This window comes from Triticum dicoccoides, chromosome 6B (genome assembly GCF_002162155.2).
Source record: "Triticum dicoccoides isolate Atlit2015 ecotype Zavitan chromosome 6B, WEW_v2.0, whole genome shotgun sequence".
Classification (NCBI taxonomy): domain Eukaryota; kingdom Viridiplantae; phylum Streptophyta; class Magnoliopsida; order Poales; family Poaceae; genus Triticum; species Triticum dicoccoides.
This window is the reverse complement of record NC_041391.1, coordinates 243891394-243902111: the sequence shown is the minus strand read 5'-3', so window position 1 is coordinate 243902111 and position 10718 is coordinate 243891394.

The window sequence follows — 10718 nt, the reverse complement described above, 5'->3', positions numbered from 1 at the left end:
ACCCGGGAAAATTTCCACCAAAATTTGAATTATCAAACTCATCCCATGCGCGTTAAGCAGAAGAATCGTTTGCGATGCACACTATCGCTCAAAGTGAATGGTGTCCGACGACACCGCGTGCAAAGTTTCCCTCCACATTTCGAAATTTTTGGCCTACCACCGAAATATCTACCCTCCCCCTTCCCCATCTCCTTCTCCCGACCGCATGTCACATTTCCCATGTTTCCCCCTTCCTTCCTTCCTTCCTAAGCTATAGCCGCTTCCTCGCTTGCTTCCTCGCTCTCGCCATCTCGCATCCTACCGTCGGGGTCGCCATGGTCTTCTTCAAAGACCTCTCCAGCGGTTCCTCCTCCTCCAAAGACTCCTTCACCACCCGGGTATGCCTCACTTATCTCTCTCGGGCTATGACTTGGAATGAAGGATTTTTACTCGACGGTCAATTTGAGTCATTTGTTCCTCTTGTATTTCCCTAGGATAATCAGTTGCAACAAATGGAGCGGGGTGGCTGAAGATCTGTCTTCTCGTTGTCACCATCAATCTCCATGCGTGAAGCTAGTCGCGTTTGAATCTGTGGACACTGGGAGGAAGTTTCTGGCATGGGCAGAGAAGGTTGGACCCTCTTTCATTGTTACAAATCATTTGTTAGATGTGATTCAGACACTGTCACGGTCCCAACCCATTCATACCACACCTTCAACCAAATGCATCCTAAGACAGTGTCACTGTTTGTACCTAGTATCTAAAAATGTTGCCATCTCATCAGCGGTGCCATTAGAAAATTATTTGGCACCGCTTTAGTAGTTTGTGGAGCCAACTTGTCCACATATCCGAGCAGCCAAGCAGTAAAATACTAAATCTTTATGGCACAAAGGAACTGGGCGTCGGAGCAACTAGGTGCTTCGGAGTTCGGGTCCCTAATTTTTTTCCGCTGCATCGGCTCGCCAGTGTAGGCACTGATGCGAGATGTAGAAATAGTTATCTTTACACTGGTTTTGGCATACATAGTGGAGGGCCTTAGTGCTATTAGTTCTATGTTACTAAATTTGTGCATGTACACGCCTGTTAGTATCAATTTGCTGTCATCCAAACAATGTCGCTATGCTGTTGCAGTTATATTTACCTTCCTCTTAAAATGTTCAATTTTTAATTTATAGTACATGAGTAAGAACTTGTATCGTTGTTCTAGTTAATTTTAGCTTCTGATGTTTCAGAATTTGGTTGTTGTCTCAGTAGCAATTAATTCATTTGCACATTGATCTTTTTGAGAAGGTATGTCGTAATTAACCTGTTTCTTTAGTTTTTCAAAATAAGTATTGGTGATTTTCTATGTTGTTATAAACCCATTTTCCCTACCATTATTACTGGTCTAGTTTTATATATTATAGGATGAACGGAAGTGTTCTTACTTGGAGTGGGTTGATCAAGAGTGGCCACAGTCTTTGAAGATGTGCCTAGCAAAGCTCTGGAGCATGTATCAGGAAGAGAACATAGGTAGGCTTAGAGAAAGTGTTGTCAATGCTGAAGAATATTTGAAGATGCGGGATAAAAAGAGGAAGCTGGAGAATGAGCTCAGATTTCTTAAATCCGACTTTGCTAAGATGGTGTTGGCGAAGGCGGAGGCACTTTCCCAACTGGCCAGTGAAAAATAGGTTCTTACCGAACTGAAATCAGAGGTGGATAAGGTGAGCCTGGATGATCTCGATTAGGGAAATGAATATATTGTTCTAATATTGTTCTTATGAAGCTGAACTATCTATATGTTGTACTATGCTGTTTTCTGGTAGCTATCGTACTGTGATGTTAAAATATATCTATGTGCCTAATATGAAATTGGCAAACAGCTGTTCGATATGAAATGTGAATTTGTGTAAAAGAGGAATTGTTAATTATAAACTAATAAACCTTCTCAATGGGTAATGGAACTTTGCAAACGGTTCTAGAAGTAAAAGTGCTTGTGATGGATAGCCCAATGCCACACAGTTTTCTTCATCAAATCGTGTGTGATATAGTTGATAAAAGCGAACGGTTAATCAAGGCAGAGCGTGTGTGATAGTTACGCCTATCACACACGATCCTATACATAAACCTGTGTGGGATGTACATACGCACGAAAATATTTTCCCTGGATTGACTGTGTGGGATGTACATATGAACGGAAATGTTTTCCCTAGATTGACTGTGTGGGAAGTACATACGAATGAAATGTTTTCCCGGGATTGACTGTGTGGGATGTACATAAGAACGGAAACGTACTCCTTGGATTGACTGTGTGTGATATACATACGAATGAAAATGTTTTTCTGGGATTCACCGTGTGGGATGTACATACGAACGAAAACAATTGGGTTTCGATGCCTGGCCCAATCACACACGAGCTCATTTTGCCCCAGCCTGTGTGCTAGGAGGGCCTATCCCCGGCGGTTTCTGGGTCGTGTGGGAAGGACCCCCCTATCGCCCAAACTCACTTGGCGACGGTTCCAAATGTCGTCGCGGAAAGGGGTTAAAAACCGTTTGTATAGCACCGACACGTACCAGTGATGGTTTATTGAATCTCGATCGTAGTGATACACATATTCATAATATTGATGCCAAAAGATGCAAAGTTGATAATGATAGTGCAATATAGTTGTGGCATTGCCGTTTAGGTCATATTGGTGTAAAGCGCATGAAGAAACTCCATGCAGATGGACTTTTGGAGTCAGTTGATTATGAATCATATGATACTTGCGAACCATGCCTCATGGGCAAGATGACTAAAACTCCGTTCACCGGAACAATGGAGCGAGCTAATGACTTATAGGAAATAATACATACAGATGTATGCGGTCTGATGAGTGTTGAAGCACGCGGCGGGTATCATTATTTTCTTACCTTCGCAGATGATTTGAGTAGGTATGCGTATATATACTTGATGAAGCACAAGTTTGAAACATTTGAAAAGTTCAAAGAATTTCAGAGTGAAGTGGAGAATCATCAAGAAAATAAAGTTTCTACGATCTGATCGCGGAGGCGAATATTTGAGTTACGAGTTTGGCCTTCATTTGAAACAATGTGGAATTGTTTCACAACTCACGGCACCTAGAACACCACAACATAATGGTGTGTCTGAACGTCGTAATCGTACTTTATTAGATATGGTGCGGTCAATGATGTCTCTTACCGATTAACAACTATCGTTTTAAGGTTATGCATTAGAGACAGCCGCATTCATGTTAAATACGGCACCATCTAAATCTGTTGAGACGACACCGTATGAACTGTGGTTTGGCAAGAAACCTAAGCTGTCGTTTATTAAAGTTTGGGGTTGCGACACTTGTGTCAAAAGGCTTCAGCCTGATAAGCTTGAACCCAAATCGGAGAAGTGTGTTTTCATAAGATACCCTAATGAAACAATTGGGTACACCTTCTACCACATATCCGAAGGCAAGATCTTTGTTGCTAAGAATGGATATTTTCTAGAGAAGGAGTTTCTCTTGAAAGAAGTGAGTGGGAGGAAAGTAGAACTTGATGAGGTAGTTGTACCTTCTCTCGAATTGGAGAGTAGCACATCAGAGAAAGGCGTTCCCGTGATGCCTACACCAACCGGAGAGGAAGTAAATGATGATGATCATGAAACTTCAGATCAAGTTACTACTGATCCTCATAGGTCGACCAGAAGACATTCCGCACCAGGGTGGTACGGTAATCTTGTCCTGGAAGTCATGTTATTATACCATGGCAAACCTATGAATTATGAAGAAGCTATGATGAGCCTAGATTCCGACTGATGGCTTGAGGTCATGAAATCTGACAAAGGATCCATGTATGAGAACAAAGTGTGGACTTTGGTGGACTTGCCCGATGATCGGCAAGCCATAGAGAATAAATGGATCTTCAACAAGAAGATTGACGCTGATGGTAATGTTACTGTCTACAAAGATCAACTTGTCGCAAAAGGTTTTGGAAAAGTTCAAGGGGTTGACTACGATGAGACTTTCTCACCTATAGTGATGCTTAAGTCTGTCTGAATCATGTTAGCTATTGCCACATTTTATGAAATCTGGCAAATGGACGTCAAAATTGCATTCCTTAATGGATTTCTTAAAGAAGAGTTGTATATGATGCAACCAGAAGGTTTTGTCGATCCTAAAGGTGCTGACAAAGTGCGCAAGCTCCAGCGATCGATCTATGGACTGGTGCAAGCATCTTGGAGTTGGAATATACGCTTTGAGAGGTGATCAAAGCATATGGGTTTATACGGACTTATGGTGAAGCTTGTATTTACAAGAAATTGAGTGGAAGCTCTGTAGCATTTCTAATATTATATGTGGATGACATATTGTTGATTGGAAATGATATAGAATTTCTGGATAGCATAAAAGGATACTTGAATAAGAATTTTTCAATGGAAGACCTCGGTGAAGCTGCTTATATATTAGGCATCAAGATATATAAGGATAGATCGAGACGCTTAATAGGACTTTCACAAAGCACATACTGATATGTCTCCAATGTATCTATCATTTTTATTGTTCCATGCTATTGTATTATCTATTTTGGATGTTTAATGGGCTTTAATATGCTCTTTTATATTATTTTTGGGACTAACCTATTAACCGGAGGCCCAGTGCCAGTTTCTGTTTTTTGCCCATTTTAGTGTTTTACAGAAAAGGAATATCAAATGGAGTCCAAACGGAACGAAACCTTCGCGAGGATCTTTCTTGGACCAAAAGTAATCCAGAAGACTTGAAGTTGAAGTCTGGGACTCTATGAGGCGGCCACGAGGCAGGAGAGCACGCCTTGGGGGTAGGTGCGCCCCCACCCTCATGGGCCCCTTGTAGCTCCACTGACGTACTTCTTTCCCCTATATATACTCTTCTACCCTAGAAACATCAGGGGGAGCCACGAAACCACTTTTCCACCGCCGCAACCTTCTGCACCCGTGAGATCCCATCTTGGGGCCTTTTTCGGCAATCTGCCGGAGGGGGAATTGATCACGGAGGGCTTCTACATCAACACCATTGCCTCTCCGATGAAGCGTGAGTAGTTTATCACAGACCTTTGGGTCCATAGTTATTAGCTAGAAGGCTTCTTCTCTCTCTCTTTGATTCTCAATACAAAGTTCTCCTCGATGTTCTTGGAGATCTATTTGATGTAATACTCTTTTGTAGTGTGTTTGCCGAGATCCGATGAATTGTGGATTTATGAACTTGATTATCTATGAATATTATTTGGTTCTTCTCTAAATTCTTATATGCATGATTTGATATCTTTGCAAGTCTCTTCGAATTATCGATTTAGTTTGGCCTACTAGATTGATCTTTCTTGCAATGGGAGAAGTGCTTAGCTTTGGGTTCAATCTTGTGGTGTCCTTTCCCAGTGACAGTAGGGGCAGCAAGGCACATATTGTATTGTTGCCATCAAGGATAAAAAGATGGGGTTTATATCATATTGCTTGAGTTTATCCCTCTACATCATGTCATCTTGCTTAATGCGTTACTCCGTTCTTATGAACTTAATACTGTAGATGCATGCTGGATAGCGGTCAATGTGTGGAGTAATAGTAGTAGATGCAGAATTGTTTCGGTCTACTTGACACAGACGTGATGCCTATGTTCATGATCATTGCCTTAGATGTCTTCATAATTATGCGCTCTTCTATCAATTGCTCAGCAGTAATTTGTTCACCCACCATAATACATGCTATCTTGAGAGAAGCCACTAGTGAAACATATGGCCCCCGGGTCTCTTTTCCATTATATTGAATCTATTAGCTTCCTGTCAACTTGCCAATTTCTGTCGCCGTTCCTTTTTATTGCAATCTTTACTTTCCAATCTATACAACAAAAATACCAAAAATATTTACTTTACTATATCTGTTAGATCTCACTTTTGCAAGTGGGATTGACAACCCCTTTATCGCGTTGGTTGCAAGGTTCTTGATTGTTTGTGCAGGTACTAGGTGACTTGTGTGTCGTCTCCTACTGGATTGATACCTTGGTTCTCAAAACTGAGGGAAATACTTACCCTACTTTGCTGCATCACCCTTTCCTCTTCAAGGGAAAACCAACGCATGCTCATGAGGTAGCAAGAAGGATTTTTGGCACCGTTGCCGGGGAGATCTAAGCCAAGTCAAGACATACCAAGTACCCATCATAAACTCTTCTCCCTCGCATTACATTATTTGCCATTCGCCTCTCGTTTTCCTCTCCCCCACTTCTAAAATGATTTTCAAAAACCTTTGCCTTTTCTTCGCCCCTTTTCCATTCGTCTCTTCTTGCTTGCTTCTTGTGTGCCTGTTTGTTAGTGCAGTTTGTTGCCATAATGTTTGAAACTGGGGAGGTTATCGTTGAAAATCTTGAAGAAGCTCTTGAGAATTGTTCTTCGAATCGTGATCCTGAAACTCCACCTAATTATATAACAAAAAATCTTTCATGTGGGGGATGGTAATATTATTGGAAAAAGTATTATCCATGAATTCTTTGAATGCACATGATCCATGCCTATTAATAAAAAATCTATTCTTCTTGAGACCAACTGTTATGTTGATGCCATTGTTATGCTTGTTGAGAAATTAGAAAGAAAATTTGTGCACATCCATCCCACTTTGCAAAACATGTTTTATGAACTCCCCAACATCAACCACCCTATAGCTAAAAAGATTGCCACTATTATACTTATGCGCGAATTCAATTTTATAATACAAAAAGCTAGGGATATTTTTGCTTTCTATAAAAAATATGTTAAACACCCTCCTATTATAGATATTTTGTACGATAAAGAAACCATGCGTAGTTTGGAATCTAGAGATTATCAATCTTAGAGTGAAAATCTTAAAAAAAGAGTTCCTCATTCTGAAATATCTCAATCTTTGTACCTTGAAGCTTTTGAGGAGTTTGACTGGATTACTAGAGGAATTCATGTAGGGTTTAATAGGGATTGGTTGAATAAAATGATGAAAGAACCCATTAGGAATGAACTACGTATTTTATATGATGATATATGGTGGTGATCTTGACTATGGGTTTATGAATGTTAAAATTACACATCAAAGCCCTTTCCATGATTTAAGTTCTTCTTCTAGAAGGTAAATAAGGGAAAGGATAGATTTATTACGATGAGTTTTGGAGGATTTGATGAGGAAAGAATTGCATACCAAAGATGGCAATACCTAGATATATTCTTGTTTTTATGCCTAGCTAGGGGCGTTAAACGATAGCGCTTGTTGGGAGGCAACCCAATTTTATTTTTGTTCCTTGATTTTTCCTCATGTTTAGTAATAAATAATTCATATATATTCTGGTTAGATGTGGTTTTATGTCTTAATTAGTGTTTGTGTGTAACGCCCCGGATTCGATACGCCAGGTGCCCGCCAGTTATTCGCCGCCGTTGCCATCTCATTGTGCTTGCGTGTTGCATTTTTCCATGTCATCATCTTCATTTCATATCATGTAATCATGTGCATCGCATTAGCATACGTGTTTGTTTCATGCATCCGAGCTTTTTCCCCGTTGTCCGTTTTGCAATCCGGCACTCCTATGTCCCCCGGCATCCCCCTTTTGTCTCCTATTGTGAGCGGGTGTTAAACTTTCTCGGAATGGCCCGAGGTTTGCCAAGCAGCCTTGGTATAGCACCGGTAGACCACCTGTCAAGTTTCGTGCCATTTGGAGGTCGTTTGATACTCCAACGGTTAACCGGGTAACCGTAAAAGCCCTCTTTGTGTTGCAGCCCAACACCCCTTCAAAGTAGCCCAAAACCCATCGAAACCCCCTCCATGCTCTCGGTCGTTCGATCACGATCGCGTGGCCGCAAACCGTGCCTCATTTGGACTCTCCTAGCTCCCTCTACCTATAAATATGCCCTCCCCTTCCATTTTCGCGGATGAATCCTACCCCTAACCCTAGTTTTTCTCCTCCCACCGCACCGGACATGTCCGCCGCCTCCGGACGAATCGCAGCCACCGCCCGCAGCCAACGGGGGCCTGCCATGTGGCGCGTCCGCCGCACCCGCGCCGCCGGCCCGCCTGGCCCGTCGCCGGCCACCGCGGGCACATCTTCGCGCCGCCGTGACCCGCGGGCGCTGCCCCGTGCGCCGCCCCGCGCATGCCGCCAGCAAGCGCCCGGCCCTCCCCGCCGCTCCCGGCCGGCGTCCCTCCGCCGCCCCGCCGGCCGGAGCCGCGCCTACTCCGGCGCCGTGTCGCCCGGCCTCCCTCATGGCCAGCGCCGCCCGTCCGCCGTCGCGGATCCCCGCCGCCGGCCGCTTCCCTCGCCGCCCCGCCGCCTGCTCGCCGTCCTCCGGTGACCTCGCCCCGGGCCAACCCGTCTCCGGCCGCCTCTCCTCCAACTCCGGCGAGCCCGACCCACCTTGGAATCCGTGCAGATCCAGTTTTCCCGAAGGTTGACCCCGAAAATTCCACCAAGTCCCTGATATTTTCAGCATTATGTTGCCCTGTTCATCGCATCATAACTTGTTGCATACTACTCCGTTTCGTGCGTGTAATATGTCAAATTATTCGCCTCTACGAGTACTTCATTTAATTCCATTGCATCATGTTCATTTGAGTTCATCTTGATGCCCTAATCATCGTTGCAAGAGTGCTATATGATGTTAATCTGCGGAAACTATTATAACATGCTCATCTGTCATTTTTGCCATGTTTGATGTGTGCATCCTATAAGGTTGATGTCTACATGTGTTTTGAACTATGTCATGCCATATTTACAGTGGTGCCATCCATGTATTTTTGAGGGTCATGTAGTGAGTGCATCGAGCTTGTTAAGTAGGGTACTTGTTGCTGTTTTCCTGACAGATTCTGTTATATCATGGTGCTATGTAAACCTGCTGCTACTAGTCATTCTATGCATAATATGGAGATGTTCACTAAGGATGATTTGTTATACATGTCATGATCTATCCATTCATGCCCCTGGTTGCATTTTTAGCCTGCTGTAACTTGTGGTAATCTTGCTCTCAAGTTGCTAAATAATGTTGCTCTCAGCCTGTTAACATTAAGTTTAGTTTTGCCATGTGTTTTGCTAGTGATCCATGCACCCTATGAACTTGATCTTGCCATGCTTAGCTTCTCAAACATGTCTTCTTACCGTTTATCACCTTGCTAGGCCATGTATTGCTCTGTAGTGAGTGGTTCAAGCTCACCAACATGCCTACTTATTGTTGTTCCTGCCATGTATGAATCTGTCATATTATTTGCCATGTTTACATGGGTGCCATCATATCTTCTGCTCATTTTTGGCTCATGGTCAGTAAGGGACTTTTGTTCTATGCAATTAATATATTCATGCCATGCCTTTATTTTCCATGATAAGTTACTTTAACATGTTGTTTGATAGCTCTAAACATTGCAACCTGATGTTATTTCTGCCAAGTCTGAAACTGTTAATATATGCAGTCTTGCCATGTTTGTTTGAGCATGTTCTAGTTGTTTTTGGAGATAGCTCAGTGTTCATGTTTTTTCATGCTTTACCTGTACTTCATGCCCATGCCTTTTGTTTTTACGTTGGGATGCTATAGCCTATTGTTTGAATGCTCGTGATATGCCTAGTTGTTGTTTTGGACAGCTTGTCCTTTAAACTTGTAGAGTGTATGTGTTGAACCGTTGCTCCGTTTTGAGTGTGCTCTATATGAAACTTGCTTTATTTTGCATGAAGTTTCATATTATCATGTTGCATCCATGTTTTGATGTGTTTGCTAGATGTTTGTATGCATTTTGCATCAATGCCATGCTTAACTTGTTTTGCTCATATCTTCTAGGCCGTAGCTCCGAATTAAATGAACTTTATATGTAACTTGACTAGAATTTCGTGTAGATCATCTTGGTGCATCTTAACTTGTTGTTTAACAACTTAAACATAAGGTTTATTCAGTTCTGGACCAATTTCTAAATTTGCATATGAGGACTTACCGAAATTGTTATATGTTGTTTCCGGCCTCATTTAAACTTGCTTTGATGTGTTGTTCTTGTTTGCATCATCTCCTGCCATGAGTAGCCTCATCTAGCTTTGTCATGTATCATGCTTGGTTGTGCATCATGTCTTGTCTATGTGAGGTGTGTTTACCATGTTGTGTGCTTCTTCTCGATAGTTCCCGTTTCATTGCGATCGTGAGGATGCGTTCGTCTATGTGTGGTTCGTCTTCGTGGCTTCATCTTCTTCATGGGCTCGCTCTTCTTCCTAGCGGGATTTCAGGCAAGATGACTGCTACCCTGGATCTCACTACTATCATTTCTGTGCTAGTTGCTTCATTCTATCGCTATGCTGCGCTACCTATCATTTGTTCTTCAAGCCTCCCAAATTGCCATGTCAGCCTCTAACCTTTTCACCCTTCCTAGCAAACCATTGCTTGGCTATGTTACTGCTTTGCTCGGCCCCTCTTATAGCATTGTTAGTTACAGGTGAAGTTGAAGATTGCTCCATGGTGGACAGGATTATGTTGGGATATCACAATATCTCTTATATTATTAATGCATCTATATACTTGGTAAAGGGTGGAAGGCTCGGCCTTATGCCTGGTGTTTTGTTCCACTCTTGCCGCCCTAGTTTCCGTCATACCAGTATTATGTTCCCGGATTTTGCGTTCCTTACACGGTCGGGTGATTTATGGGACCCCCTTGACAGTTCACTTTGAATAAAACTCCTCCAGCAAGGCCCAACCTTGGTTTTACCATTTGCCTCACCACCACCTACATTTCCCTTGGGAGTAATTAACCCGAGGGTCATCTT